The sequence below is a fragment of the Ischnura elegans genome, chromosome 1 (assembly GCF_921293095.1).
Source record: "Ischnura elegans chromosome 1, ioIscEleg1.1, whole genome shotgun sequence".
NCBI classification, from domain to species: Eukaryota; Metazoa; Arthropoda; class Insecta; order Odonata; family Coenagrionidae; genus Ischnura; species Ischnura elegans.
The window spans coordinates 44,575,063-44,591,840 of NC_060246.1; positions in this window are offsets into that span (position 1 = coordinate 44,575,063).

The window sequence follows — 16,778 nt, forward strand, 5'->3', positions numbered from 1 at the left end:
TAGTGAGCATGAATGAAATCTGGTGTGTAATCTATGAAGTATCCATCCAGTGGCCTAGATGACTGCTGTGATGCGCTAACCTTCTAACGCATGCGAACAGAGCCCTCATGTTTTTTTGACGTTACATACACTCTTAAATTGTCATGGTGTTTTCTTCCTCCATTGATACGTTTTATCCTTTCTTTGAAGCTTTATCTTAGGCTGTGCAACGTCGTTTGCACGCTGGAAAAAATGACTGAAGAGAACGCATTACAAAGCGTTATACCTTATCTCATTTGCAATCACTCGGTTCTCCTGGAAATATCCGAATACCCTCTGGGTACTTCGAGGCCATTAGCGAACCTCGTATCGTTGTCGGATACAAATGGGTCTGGTTCTTCTATTTCTCCGCGTTTTTAGCCCGAGGTATTTTTGGATGTAAGTACTTACATTCTTGTGGAATTATAATATTTGCATCACAAATACGCACTGATTTTCATTTTTGTCCCAGAAATGGCCTTGCGAGAGCCGTTTGCGCATGAATTTCCTGTAATCCATGTAGAAAGTCAGAGGGTTTAGCGCATAAATATTATCGTCTTTGTTCCATGATTCATTCATAGTATTACTCAGTGTTTATGGTTATCGTGTTTCACATAAAGCACATTTGCCTTCTGACTTCAAAGATAGCTAAATTTGGGGTAGAAAAAATACAAACGACTTCCGTTCGAAAACTTTCATTTGAGTTGTTCCTGAAAATAACGTTGTGACCACGTTGAATAACTTCTGAGTGTCTTTTTTAAGGCTCAGTAAAAAGTGATTTAGTGCGTCATAACGCGTAGTTGCTACCGTCCGAGGATACCACGAGGATTTATTCAAACGTCCCTCCATATGGCGGTCATATTCATGACCGTTTCCCTTTTTATTGTCTTCCGGTAGGGAGAACTTCGCCAGTCATTACCGAAAATCTTGCTAAAGGGTTCTCGCGTTGCGGCCGCGCGCGCTCATCTTCATCCCGAAGGACAGTGGCCGGTATCTCGGGAGAGTATCGAGTAAAAGGCTCGGGGTGGCCGCTGAACTTAATACTGCGCGGGCAGGCGAGAGAATAAGCGTGGGGGAGAAGAAGTTAGTTTTTTTTAAGTTGAGACCCGAAGACTGGCGCACTGTTGTTCGAGGAATGGGAGCCAGAGAGTGGAGGGAAAGCGTGAAACGTGAGACTTTAGGCGGGCGGTTTAACGGCGAACGATAAAGTCTTTTAGGGAGACAATAATTTGGCGAGGAAGGAAGGGACAAATTTGTTGGAAGGTCCGGGATGACAGCGTTAGTTCCCTATCTTTGGGAAGCGGTTTTGCCTTTAGGGAGAGGAGAAAGAGCAGAGAGAGAAGGGACATAGATAAAGAAGGGAGTGGGGTAAATAGAGAGTGAGAAAGATGGGGAGGGAATTGGGCGAAACGTATGATAGGGAGGTTTGGAGGCGGAGGTTTGGAGTTGGAGAGAAAGCGTGCAAGTTTCTCCTCTTTCAAGCATCTTACAGGGAGGGTGGAGTTCAATCGTGTGAGAGAGAGGAAGGAGACGGGTTTGGAGTACGGGCTGAGGAATGGTGGTGGAGAGAAGCAGTTGCGAGCTATTCGTGGGCGGGTTTCAGTGAGGGGTGGGTTTTGGTGGTCCTAGGGGTGGCGGTACCGTGAGGTAGAAGAATGTGCTCGGGGTGATTGTGGTCTGTGAATAATTGGTTTGGTTTTATTCACATGAGCGAAGTGCTCAGAGACCTGTCTGATCGTTGTGTTGCAAATCTGTTGTACGATTGCTTTCGTCACAAGCTTAAGATTAACCGCCCAATGGTGCCTTAAAAGCGGTCGGGATATCAATTGGCTCTATATAAAATGGGCTATTTTCTCCTTTGGACTAGTTTTTTCAATGCATATTTCTCATCAGTAAGTATTTGCTGTTAATTTATCCCTTACCTTTATTTTGCAATATGCAATAATGTGATTTTCTTTAACTTTCCGTTAGTACCAGTCTCTTGGCCTTCTTCTGGGAGCATTAATGGCGAAGAGGACTCAGAGACAATCAAATAATTGCTGTTTAGATTTCTGAACCTCTTTTAACCCCTTTTTTGTGGGATATTCTTCTACTTCTGGGATTAGAATTACACTAAATAGTAATTTTGATAGAAAGGCAGTTGCGCTTTCCAATAGTCTGGTCAGTTCAATACGTTAAATTGCGCTGGGATAATTATTCGCTTGCACTGCGTCTCCGGTCGGAATCCCCGCTCTCCGCCCTGTTCCGAGTGAATGAATTTTTAACTTTGGATTTATTTTATCTTTGCTGTGGTTAGGCGGACGATTCCGTTAGATTTGAAGGATGACTTTGTTGAACTATTTCAGCCTTTCCCTGTTCATAATGTGCTTAGATTTTTCTTAAGTTTTACATCGGGTCAGAGTTTCCGTCTTGACCTTCAAGAAACATTTTACCTACGGCTCCATTTGCTTTACTGTCGGTACAGTTATCATTCACAAACCCATGGTAGCAGTACGATTTGCTAAATGTTTTATGAATCGATTCGAAGCTAAATTCCCGTGGAGTCATGTCTTGAATTCACGTTACAGGTATGCGTACGGTAATGTGGAAGTGGACCATGCATGATGCCTTGGTCGCGCTTCCTCTTGTTTGAAAGATAGGTACATTTGTAGACGATTTATACCGTTCCTACTGTTCATGTTATATAGGTATGTGTCGCGAAGATGTGTACTTGTCTTTTATGCGGTATTCATAATTGCTACCTTGTTCTCGTTTGTCGTCAGAAATGCTGCTGCGAATAAACGCATTGTATTCAAGTGAAATCCTCAACTCATCATTATTCATATAGCGGCGTAATTAAATATTAACTGTCTTATGTTTTAGGCGTAGCTCAATGGAAATTATTTATGTTTAGAAGGTTTGAAGATGTTATAGCGTGATTTTTTATTCGTGAAAAGTATTTTTGATCGACTACGGTTTCGTTATATCATGATATTGTTTCACTGTCATGTAATCGTGGCTCGTCCAAATAAGGCCATACTTGGAAATAGCGTATGTCTTTAGAAAGTATTTTATGTGAAGACGCTAGAAGAAATAAGGTGTCTTCCCACTTCATGGTTTCATGTCCTTCGTAATTGAAATTAATTCCAAATCTAGAATTAGATCAACGCGAATTTGCCAAATGTTCTGCGCTAAGCTTGTACCAGTGGTTGTTGTGGTAATGAGTGAGTGTCTCCTACGAACTTAAGCGCACAGGAGGCGCGCCTATCTTGGCCAACTTGTGCCCCCCCTTGCCTTCCTTCTCCACCTACACCTCTTCTCCCCCCCCTATAAACACCCCCCGTTCCATCCCCCTGGCTGGCTCCTTGTCTCCTCCAACCCCCTCCCCGCTTGTCGCCCTATCCCTTCCTCTGGCGCCGGATCCAGGGCTCGTTATTTCTCGTGATGGACTGTGGAGTGTCACGCAAGTTTAGGGAGCAGGGATTAGATCCCCCGGGGAGGTCGGAGGTGGCGGTGCAGAGATTTTGGGTAGGCTCGGAGGCACCGTGGTCGGGCCTCCGATGGATACGCATTATTTTATTTTCCGAAGATCCGAGAGAGCTTTTAAAACCTGGAAAGAGATATTTTAAATGGATTGGGAACGGGAACCTTAGAATGCTAAGGGCTTGGCATTTTGAGTATATCGGGAAATTGAATATTATGACATTAAATCTGATGCATGTTTGAGCTGATATCTATCGCAAAGGCAGTTTCAAAATGGCGTGAGGTTGACGCTACCTTGTTTTTTTTAATCAATCAATCGCGAAGGTGTTCATTATTTTTTCAGAAATGATGCAGTAGTCGTGAACTATCTTCAGGGTTTCCTTTGTATTTGACTGCTAACTGACCATTTTCAGTTAACACTCGATTCATGAAGGGCATCAGGATTTATTTACAGTGGATTTTATCTGACTGTCTCGCATGCTGTTCCTGGTTATATTTATTAGAGTCATGTTATCTTGCAACTTGATTATCATCTTCAAGTAGAGACTCACTTTCGCAAGGTACAGTATCATTTATGAATTCGCTGGAGAAAATTAGGTGCATATTTATGTAATAGAAAGTTATTCATTGAGAGGTGGATGGGATATCATGATGAAAGTTTAGGACTAAATACTGAATAGTTCACATTAATGTAACTGAACTTGAACGGTAGGATATTTCTTGTTGTATCTTAGAAATTGACGCAGCCAATCGTGCTCTATCGTGACTAGTTGGTTGGTATTCTTTTCTTTAATATCCTTGTCCAGCAGCAATATCGCTGCCCTTTAGAGCGATCATTAAAATAATTTCAGCTCTGGCTTGGACCTTTTTCTAGCCTATCCAACTGTATTTATCTCGTGAAATTTGCTTAATCCTTACAATTTGTAAATTGAAAAATCCATTAGCGATTGAATTAAATACATATACTTGTAAGTAGGGATGTACGGATCCAGGATTTTTCTTGGGTCCTTGATTTTCGGAGCCGGATCTTTCGGATCGGATAGTCTCGGATTCAAATGCATTTTCAAATTCCTGACGCTGAGATTCCCCCGATGATTGTTCAATCTCTTGGGAAGAGTCACGCTATATGCCAGTCGTATTTTGCCTTTTTTATTTTCCTCGGCTGAAATTCTCCTACGTAACCACTGCGAGAGCTTTCAAATAAAACAGTTCATGTGTAGAACAAGAATCGCATTCGACGGCGCATTCGAAGAGATAATCGGAACTCTTTCCACCCTTGTTGGGGTGTTGCATTCACTGAAACTATTATTTAAAATTTCGGATCCAGATCCGATGTCTTCCGCGACTTTGGATCCGATGTATCCGATGAAGGGCAGTATGTAGTAAATACCTCGGATCCAATATCCGCGGATATTTGGATCCGAGGTATCCGATCCGATCATCCCTATTTGTAAGACTATAGTTTCCCATTCTTTCAACCCGATAGTAAATTGGAGTTTCATTGCACAGGCAAAGAACATACGCATATGCTGTGGCAATAATTGTTATTTCGTTGCCAATTTGAATTTATTTGGGCTAAATATATTAGACAGATTTATCATGAGGAGGTAGACGAGGCTGTGGACAAGGTCGAAAAGTCTTGTCGGAATACGACTTGGGTGGGAACGCATTCCGAAGTGGTCTTCGTGCTACCAGTTATATTTTTCTTTGGCCTCCATTCCTCTGCATATTTGTCTGCTTCCGTTGCTTTTACTGCATTCAGTGACCCGCCTTGAGTACCGTCGCGACGGGTCGTATCAACTCGTAGGTACTTCAAACCTTTTAAGGTAACGTGTGAAATTATTTTATAGCTTGCTCCATCAACTCTCTGTTTGTGATAAGATCATTGATTTTAGATGATAGAACAAGTACGATCACGTACTCATCAACCGTATCTTAATTTCAATTTTCCTTTTTGTTTTAAGTTAATCCGGTGTTGATGTTCTATTTATTGTTATGACAATCTACATGGCGCAGTTCTAGTTGCAGAGTGTCATTAAATGTTCTCTTCGAATAGAGGGAAAAAATATTTAAACGAACCTAGGCTTGGTGTTCATTATCAGGGACATCGATGATTACATACGCCGATTTAGTGACAAAATTAGTGGTAATTGAAGAACCGGTTGAAAATACCATGAGGATTATTTTTTATGTCGAGATTGGTCTCCTAGGTTATTACAGCATTCAATTAACAAGTTTACTACTTACCTCTATGGAGTGCAAAGGAGTTTGGATCGAGAAACGAAGGATGTGTAATTTTCATTAAAGGTTAAAATTATCCTCATCAACTGACGGTTGATGCTTTTTAGCTGATGCGCGAAGTTATTTTTAATAGCTCGCTCCATCAATTATCCGTTTGTACTTATCGCTTTTTCAGGCTATATTTCTGGAAATTTAGTTTTTAATATAGGCTGTAATGACGATATAAAATGTTCATTAGCGTTATGCTGTATAAATATCTTTTTGACAACAGGCGATATTATGTTTTTGTACCATTAAATCAAGTTAAATTAGTACATAGGCTCGTATCTCTTGTTGACCCAAAAGCCAATGGATTTGTAGTTGAATGAAGTCAAATAATGTCGCCTGCATGAAAATTGCGCTTCGGTCGGCTCAAATAGCTGAAAGGATTCCTGACTTAAAAAGCCAAGGAATGAATCATCCGCATTCTGTCTTCCACAATTTGTCTTTTTAACTGCGTTATATACAATCTGTAATGGCTCTGCTTCTATGTAAGAACATTAATGAAAATTACTTCCGTTGAATCTCGCAATCGCGAGCGTACCTCCTTCAACTGAGCGAGTCATGTGGGCACCATTGCATCGTGGTCGTGGTGGGTCCCTCAACCAATTCACCTCTCTCTCTCTCGAGTTAAGTCATTCCCATTCGTTGGCACCGCCCTCCGAGGCCTTTTGTCTTGCGACAGTACTATCTCCCCACAAACTCCAACCCGCCCTCCCCCCTCCACGCACCCCACCCTCCCAATTTTCCCCCTGCATGATCCTTCTTCCCACAACCCCCTCCCACAGCCTGCCTCTCTTACCACCCCACCCACGCTTATCCAACATCCCTGCGACCCAAAGACTCCACCAATTAGCTTAAAATAATGAACATGTTTTTTCCCGGGAAAATTCCGCGTCGGCTCGCTCTCCTTCCTCAGTCTCCCATTCGTCTCTTTACTCTTTATTCTTTCTCTTCCTTTCTCTCTTCCTTTCCGTCCCGTGAGTAGTGACTACGCCTCTTTGTTGCTTCTTTTTGCCGCTCTCCTGTAATTCGAAGTTAAGAATGTACTAACGAGGTACTCCTCTGCTAAATGGTCCGTCTCCCTCGGCTCGCTCCTTTGGGTTGTTTATTGGATGGTCTTATTTACTCGCCGTTCGATTTGATTAGCCGTTTGAGGGGGCTCGTGGTGATTAAATACCAGAATTAAAAGTGAACGGCTCTCGTTGGCGATATGTGGTATTCCTCGTTATTTCTGTAGTAATAGGTAGTGAATTACCCTGGGGTGGGAAAATGAACCAGAGTTACCCCTAGTATTTTGCTAGATTTATCCAAAATCTCGTGAATACGCCTCACTTTTTATCATTTCTCCTCTCAAACGATCCCACATGTTGAGTTTTGCGCCTTAAAAGAACGCTTCACTCCCACCCGACCGCTATTCTGTGTTTTAGATGATGTATTACTTGTTGAAAACTCATGCTGTCGTTCAGCAATTGTCAGGAAATTTAGAGTCATTGGACTCTTGTCAACATTTGTCTGTACCTCATGCATAAAAGCGTCACATCTGAGAAAATAATGAGGCAAAAATTGAAGTTTGGGCAATTGCTGAATGAGGTGTACTCCATGCATTCGTAAAAGTTGAAGACGATAGCGATAGTTTTAAACATGTTGTATGGGACCAAACAAGCGTGAGTGTAATAAATCCTCTTTACCGTATGAACTCCCTTTTTGAGTTTGCCTCCTCGAAAATATCTTCAGAAGCAAAGACGATCAGTGTGACGACTACGGAAATTAGATTTCGGTTTGTATAACTTCCAATGGTTCTTGATTTTTGGGCAGTCCAAAACCTTCGAAGGTACCATTTCTTCTGAACATCTCATAGCATATTCTGAGCCTTTTGTGTGTATATATATTTTTTGTTTTTCTCTAGCTTTATTTTGTGAAGAAATGAATTGGAATTCGGTTATAATTTTCGTAGTTTAATGTAGTTTATTGACGGCTAGCAATACCCTTTCCTTGTTACTCATAAGATATGGAAGTGAAGTCCGTCCATCTGTATGTTGCCTTATTTTATTGTTTTTTTTTATTGATACCTACTATGTCTGATGAATTTTTATTGTCATTATTCAAAGTTACCGGCCGAGATACGCAAATAACCTAGGTTAACTAATCAGGGGTCTAACTATCCCCAAGGATGTTTCTCCCATTCTGCGAGCTCAGCCCTCCGCGCTCCGCTTTCGTCTTATCTATGTGGTGCTTCGCCTTACTACCGGTCGCCGCCACATATCTTCCCCCATCCCTGTGTTGCTAACTCCTGTTGCCCGGATTAACGTGGCTTTGTTTGCATAAGGGACTGGCTGCCAGCGTTTATCCTGGTTAGCCTCACCCACGGTGCCGCAGATTTTCTTGCTTCTCTGCAACGATCTCCTCCCTTCCTCGCGCCTTCTGGTGATATGTTCTTTTTCAAGTTTAATTTTTGACTGTTTCAGTAGATTATGTTAAATGTGTAAGATTCTGGATATATTTGGAATGCCAAAGAGACATCTCCCTTTTAGTGCTAGAGATAACTTACCTTTCTAATCTTTATCGCATATTGTCTAAATTCTTGATAAACGTCGTGCGAAAATGTACTGTAAAGGATTTATTTGTAACGCTCGCAGGAGTAAATAACAGTTCAGTTCAATAAAGTTCCGTGTTTCTACCCGTCGTTTAATGTTTTTTAAGTTATGGTAGAGCTCACCCTGGGCGTGTGTGTTTCTTCATATTTTGGTTAGGGTGTTTGTTCCATTCCATGTAAATCACGCAACGTAAAAATCTATGTTAGAGGTGTCCAAAAACGTCAGCTGGGGTCCTTGGATCAGTAGCCAATCGCTCTACTCGGTTGGCCCCTGCACTTCTTGAGGTGTTTGTTCCCAAATATTATGTTGACTCACCTCATACCTCTCGATTTTCCGAAATAAATAGGTCTTAGCATCTCTTTTCTCTCTCTTTTTAAATCTAATTCTTGCACCGCGTCTACGATTGATTGATATCGGGGTATAAAGTTTCCCTATTATGACCCTGTCTTAATCGCATCACATCCCTCCAAACCCATTTCATTACTTACAGTAACTCCGTCCTTACCATTGCTTCTCAGTTTTGGATATTCCGAGATCAAATCCTCTCCGTTCTCAAGTTTTGAACTGTTTTTGATAACTGAAGAAAAGGGGATTAAATTATTTTTTTATGCTAGCTTTTGAAAATGGTTAAGTTCATTCGCTGTTTTGGGTGATCCCGGAGAATTGATAGAGATCCTATTTCCCATTCATGCATCGGTGTTCTTTTTTTGCTTGGACCTCGGATATTCATCTTCGAAACGCTCTCTCCGATAAAATTATCTTTGTAAATTCATTGATAGGAAATCCGATCTTTCTCCTCGCTCTTGTGTGATTCCGTTCGTTCGTTAGAACTGCTTCAGTTTTTTTTTTCGAGGCTCCAGGAATGATAATAATTACATAAAAAATAGTTCAGCGCTTAATATTGATGATGGTTTCTCGACCGCGACGCGGCGGCGAAGCCACTCAATGGAAAAAAAATGACGTTTCCTCGTGGTGGATAATCGGTTGCACCCAACAATTTTGAGATCTGTATTTCTTCGCGGATAAAGACGTCCTTATCTTGTGTTCGATCCGCGAACAGAGAGAGCGGAAGATATATATCCCAGCCCACGCCGATGCCTACGGCGCATCTCATAAGCTTTGGATACCTCTCGGTTGGAAAGAAAAAAAAAATTTAGCAATCAAGCCCTCGCTTTTCATTCGAAAGGCGATCTTGGTCTCGGAAGTGGGCAGTGGTTGGTTTTCAATTTCAAATTGAAGGCCCTGCCGCGATATAACAATCCCTTAAAACCATGTCATTATGGGACGCGGCGGCGTATTTCACTCCTGGAAGCTCTTGTTTGAACAACAAAGGCAGCAACAACGTAAAAAAAAGTTCTCATTCCCGATGTTCCACGCGGTTAAATTGGTGTGTGGGGGCCGGGAGCCGGAGAAATTATTACACCCAGATGTCAACCACCCAGTCACGTTTCTTATTGTCGTGTGTGTGGAGTGTGATCTTATTTTTCGGGCGCGGTGAAAAAAATTATGTAGTTAAACGCGTTGATGTTTGTTTATTTTTTCCTCCTCCTCATCCTTCCTTTGGCTTTTGTGAAGTTATTTGTGGCTTAGGCGTCCGTGTGCATGCATATATATACAGTGTGTGTGTGTGATTATTATTTTTTTAAGGCTGGGCGCCGCCATTTGGACAGGGGTTCGGTAGGAATGCTGGAATGGAAATGATGATCGTGAGCTGGGAAAAGGGAAGCGGGAAGGCGAGGGGTGGAAGGGAATGGAATGAGTAATGGTCTTGTGGGTCCAGAAGCAGAATGCGGGAGGGGGGGATAAGGACGAAGGCGATGAAGAAGTGGGCAAGATTGGTTTTGATTAGCCAGTCTCCCTTCTCCGAAATAGTTTGCCTCGAAGACGCCGAGGCGCGGTTGATTTTCTCGCGTGGGAGAGTGGGTGGATCAGTTGGGTGGATTTTGGGCAACCTCGGTCTATAACTATGGGCCAATTCCAAGGAAAAGGTTATATGGGTGACTGGCTTCAATAGTGTAGAGCCAAAATGGGCTGAGAAGTTGGGCTCTTCTCCTGGCCATCATTGCTGGAGTTTGAATTCGTTGTTGGATTTAGGTAAAAATTTGTGCAACATTAGACAATTTTTTCCACGAATTTCTAATGTTATTTGATGAAGTGAAAAGATGGTAAATGTTGATTGTGTGTTTTACGTAAATTTTCATGTATATTTTTCTGTGATCATTTGAGTCGCGTGGTAAAGTATTGCCTGAGATTCTCCCTTTTTTGTTTGTAGCTTACTTAGATGCTTTATGCTAGTGGTGCCAAAGTTAGTACTTTTTGGACTCTGTTCAGTATGGCAGATATTTCACTATTGTGTTTTCAAGACTTGGAAATTAATTTTCTAGTTACTTGAATACGACGGAATTTCATGTAATATTTTTTTATGAATTACTGGTGGTGGTAGATTTTTCTACCGTTTTCCGTATGCTAATTCGTAAGCGGTCTTTGAAAAGTTTTTTTGGCACTTTTTTTTAATTATTAACTTATCCCTGTTCTCGTATTATAGTAGCTATCAGTGTTCGACGCTTTAATTTTTTGTCTTAAGTAATCTTTCTCGTTTGTAAGCAGCGTTCATTATTAGTTTTTTCTGTACCATTTTTTATTTACCTTTCTTAATTTTGAGGTCATTACAGACTCTCCGCCTCCCGAAAATTAGCCTTATTTAGTTAAAGACTAGAAACGATTTTACAACCACAACCTATATTTTTGTACAAAATATCACTCCCATAATCACAATATTCTACCTTCCCCGTACAAAACGCGAGGCCAATGATAGGCACGACATGGCATTAATTTCCTACCCTATGTTTTTCCAGGGCATATCGTGCGCTGTTCTAGACTCAACTTAGGCCAAATATGCAAATTCGGTATCGCGTGTTGGACGGAGTCTATACCTCGATCGTGTTATTTTTTCTCATGGTGTTAGCCTGTGGTGGGAGTTGCCTAACATTCGACCTACTACTACTACTAGGGCGGTGAGCTAATGAAAGAGAACGATTTTTCCTCTCTCTCTCTTCATCGGTATCATGACTATTCTGTTGATGTGCGTGCCTCGCCCGAGGAAACAATGATTAGGCAGCCGCCATCCCCGCTTCTCTTGCCCCCTCGACCCGCATCCCTTCCTACTCCCAACTATTTTGTACACCCCGCGTTCCCGCTTTCGAACTTAGGCCCGTCTTCTCCGGGAACCCTCTTCTACCAGAGCGAATCAAATTCCGGAGGCCATTCCTTCCCACTCTAGCATGGTGTAGGGAGTCCTGCCGAGTAATTCGGGAGCATCTTAAGCCTCCCATCCTCCGACGCCTTCCACCCACCCACCTCATCATTGTCATTTCCATCTTTATAGAGCCCCCCTCCTCCTCCCCTTAACCGTGCCCCTGATCCTTGCCTTCAGGGTCTAACGACTCCCTTGGCCTCTCCTCTGCATCCGCCCCCATCCATTTTACCCCATCTCTCTCCTAATTTTCCATCTCCCTAGTATGTCTGTGTGCCTCCGCTCTTAGCTCTGCCGCTCTGATGGTAATTTTTCTCACCCTCATCCTCAAGCTGTTGGTACATACATATGTATAGCTCTGATACAAATATTAATGCAAAGAGGTTTGTAGATGATTTTTTTAAGCTATGAAAATCATCACGTTGTTTTCCTCTGACACTGTTGAATCCATGAATGGTCCATGATTTGGATACAAATCCTAGTAGCATCAAATTTGAAGATGATTATTTTAACAAAATATTATTTGTGAACCCCAACGCGCCTATAGTATGCAATGAGATCAGTGCTCCTGTATGAATTTCAGAATAAATACCCCAATGAGTCGTTTCCGATGGAGTTATCTCCACTGGGAAGGAAAGATTATTGTTTTTTTCCTAGTATTGTGAGCATGCTACAGTGCTGCATATGTTAGTAGGTTTTTAAGATCTATTTCCTTCCACCAAATGTGGGACATTTTATTTTCTAAGAGTGGGCCGCGCTCGATAATGTTATGATCAATATGTTGCAGAGGCATTGTTGGTTTGATAGCTGATTTTTAGCTATCTCTGACCAGAATGGTCTTATAGGAAGTGGGGGGTTTGATGACTATTTCTATATTTCATTACATATCGCCTACAGATGCAGATATCAGTGGAGCCACATTTCTTTAGTATTAAGTGTGATATCACGGTAAAACCAACACGTTGTGCTGGAAAGATTATTCGAAAAATTTTCATTTCATATGGTTACTTCCCACCAATAATTTAATTGATATGGTGTAATATGCGATAGAATGCCATAAGCTACCTCAGTACACAGTATCCACGAATAGATAGGTATGATGTGATGGGGTTATTTTCAACTTCATGCATTTCATGACGTATCAATTACGATTTAATATGCATGATAAACTTTATGTTTTTGCTGTTTTCCTTTTGGGAGAATACCTTATTCATCTTGTGGAAAGATTTTAATAAGATTATACCTGTTGGTGTCGCCTTTTATTTCTGAGTTTTAACTGTTGTCTTAGTTTTTAGCGTAGTTGATGAATTCAAATGCATATTGTGAATATTTTCTGGCTGGATTTGGCCATTTTATAAATTTCTACCATATTTTTTGTACAGAAGTATTATTGTTGGGTTCTATTCGTACGATCGCTTCTTTTGTAAATTCCTTTCATACCTGGTATTTTATTTGTAGTGCCATAAATTATTTGTGTTTTCTTCATTTCTTATATTCATGCTTTTTAATGTGTAAGTAATTTATATTTATTTAAATTTATTTTCAGGTAAGAAGCTGAAACAAATGCCGTTTTTGAAGAATTTCACGCATTTCTATTCTTGGACGCTTCGGTAAGCTGTTTTCTTTACCGCTTACTCTATGCTCATGGAGTTGATCCTCTTGTTGAACTTTCGGCTGATTTTACTTTGAACTGCCCTCCTGTAGGTTTCCTTCATGCTTCGTGGTCTTTGTTTGATTTTGTTCAGTTCTTTGAGCTTCTCTTATTGATCTTTGTTAAAAAAATTGCAGCTCATATCGTTTGCATTCAAATAAAATTAATAGTTATTATCGCAAATGGAGTTTTCGTGTGTGTGCCAAATTGGCCCAGTTTTAATTGGAACCCCGACGAATGCGTTTATTTCTCGAGTTTATTTCTCGATCAATTTACTGAATGTTCATTTCCCTTTAGCAACTTATCAGTTACATTTGGGATAAGGACGTTGGCTCTAATGAAAATAGGTTAAATGTATTTGACATGCTTTGGCAAAAGTATTTTTTTAATGTTCTTTTTTCCTATTTCATAATCGAATAAGTTTCTGACGAACCTACAGTGTTTTCTTACAAAGGATGTGATAGTCAATTCAGAGATGGCTTCCGTAGAAGTACCATTACTCTTGCCTCATTCCGCTGTTTTTTTCTCATTGCGGAAATGGTATTTATTCCATTTGATTATATTTCTCTCCCTGTATCGTGGAAGGGAAAAGGAAATTGTTTGTCTCATAAGGTTTTCGTAGAAAACTTTCGTAGGTTTCATATGTAACCCATGAATATAGCAATCTTCCTATCTCTTACTCTCATTTAATAGAGTTAGTCAGATACCGTTTCACGTACTTTATATTTTGTGGCCGCTCTCATTTATATAGTCACAAATTGTTTATAAATATTTCCCTCGGGCTTAAAATGGTGGGCTGTGGATTACATTTAGGCAGTGTGTTTCGCATAAATAGTGCTTTAAGGTTTCTTCTACGTTTACATGCGTAAGTCGCACGTTGTTGCTTGCCACCTTCGTAATTTCTCAGCAATGTGCGTTCTATCATTCGAAAATATCGCTCGTTTGTCTCTTAATTTGTGGCTTGACATTGCCATCCCTATTTTAATCTGTTCCGCTCTCAATTATACCTGCCTTCTTTATACTATTTAATAAAAGAGTCTCTTCTCATTTCTCTCGTGTTTTTTTATCTCCGCTTTCTCAATCCCTTCCCCCCCCCCCCCCCGAATCTCTTCTCTCCTCGCTCCTTTTTCCTTGCCTCTTCATTTGTCTTCTTCCTATCCCCGCTCTCCATCTCCGCATTCCCCCGTCTCTCTCCCCTCCTTCCTAATTTCATTGCCTTCCACTCCCCCACACCCCGCCATCTTCTTCGCCTTCCGCCTCTATTTATCTCCCTCTCTTCTTCGTCTTACAAACAACTAACTGTCCATTCTCCTCGCCGGACTAAGGGATATATCCTTCTACCTTTTTATTTATTGCCTCGTGATTGCTACCCCTACATTTATCCCCGTCTCATGAATGGCTCGCACTTCCCCGACTTCTTCCGTCTCCGCCCGCCTCTCTTCTCACCACTTCTCTGCCAGCAATCTCTTTTCCCTCCCCGAATTTCCTGGATTAAGTCGAAAAGACCTCCTTCTTTTGTACATCTAAACCCTCCTATCTTGTATTAATAACCATTGACAGAGGTCGGGTTGTCATTTCTCGGTAATTGCCCTCAGTGCGCATTTTATTTAAATTATTTCATTTGCTATAATTTTGGGTAGGTTTACTTTGTTTCTCGTAAATGATCCTATGTTCAGTTTACAAAGGAATTTGCAGACTTTGAGGGTACTTTTTGGCCAAATAACGGGTGTCGACAATGTAGGCTTTAATTAAATCTAGTCGGTGACCAAATATTTCTGGAAGAGATGAATTTTTCAATCTTTACATTTATATTGTATCTTTTTACGGGAATAGGAAAGGGATGCTGGTGTATTTTAGTGGTTGAAAGATATTTTAGATGACTGCTAATATTTTCGGATGTAACACCGTTTCTAATTTTTATTTGAATCATCTCTTGCTTATTCCCTAACTGAGACACGTTTGTGGATTATGGCGGAATTGATACTATTCTCCAATTTTATAATTTTTACATTAACTTTCTAGGATATGCGGGATTTTTATTTGTTCCTTCAATGATAGCTATTTCATGACCGATGTCTTTCCTGGTCGGCTTCTGGCGAAAATTTTTTCATCAGCAGTATAGGAGCATCGTTCATGATAATGAATTCGTTAAATATTTTCCGATGGCAAGATAAATTATTTGTTTTCTGTTATGGGGTTTAATTACGCAATTTTCGTTGTTGTATTCGCTTGGATATTGCTGTTCCATTTGTTTCGTTGGGTTCATTCATTTTCTCTTGGACATTTTTAATTTGTCGGATGAGCAGTAGTTCGTGATGCTGGCTGCTCCTGAAATTATCGGTAGCTTTATCGCCATGCGATAAATAACGCGTAAGAAAATTAAAAAATAATCTGAAATACCTTTTACTCCCTATAGTCACGCATCAGACCTCCCGCCACCAGTTTTTAAATAACCAATAAGCTGAAGGTGTGGGACGGTACGGGGGTGAATGAAAATCTCTTCTCTTTACGGTCGCTCATTCCAGCCTGTCTAAAACAAATTTTTCAGCTGAGTTGACCCCATGCGAGTCCTTATTGACCTCTTCGCCCCCTGTGCCCTCGTCTCCCTCCTCCTGTTTAATAGTGTTTCGTTTGCGGCTTCTGAGGGTGCATCGCCACGGGAGATCTGCCTTTCCTTTCTCATCCTCTGCAATTAGGTATTGACCTTGACTCTGCTACTAATGAACTGGGGAAGGCCAGTTCTTTCCGCACCGCACGACTTGTTTTTCTTCTTTTTTTCCCGTTCCCGGTAGCATCAACATGCCACCCGGTTGATAGGTGAATAGTTGTTTTATTCCAATTTTCCTCAGTTCTTTTGCGTTGAACTCGTTCAATACTGAACTCTTCCAAAACTCAATTTTCTGTTTAGTTTGTTCTAAAACTTGTTCCAGTGCTCCATTTATCTCCAACACCAATAGAATATTGGATTGGTTTGTTTAGATTCATTCTTACAGTCAGTTGTAATTGGGAAATTAGTTCTTATTCCTTTTAAATGCTGCCTATTCTGTGCCAAAAATGTTCGTAATTTCTTTTGCTCGTTTATTGTGGTTGTAATCTTTGCCCGTCAAGAGTTGACGGTATGTTTTAAATTGAAGTAATGTGTAGGATACGTTGTAGTTATGAGCATTCTTTGGTATGATTAGGACGTCATGAGTGTTGGAAATATCTCCCACTTTTAACGGCAGGTTGCAGTGATCGCGCGAATCACTAGTTGGTCGATATCTTCCAAACGTGACTACAGGCACAAACGCTCGGGGTCAAGTGAAAATTCCCAGAAAAACAAAATATGGTAATTGTTGGCACAATTGAGTTTACTTTTTAATAAGCTGGAAGTTTTATTCATTTGTATGTGTTTGTCAATTTTTCCCAGGCTTGTAATTTAACCGCACAGAGCATAACATTTCTTGGAAACTGAGCATTAGCATGTTTGTGATAATCATTGAGTTGTCAAAAATGACGAATCTGGTGAATATGGAGG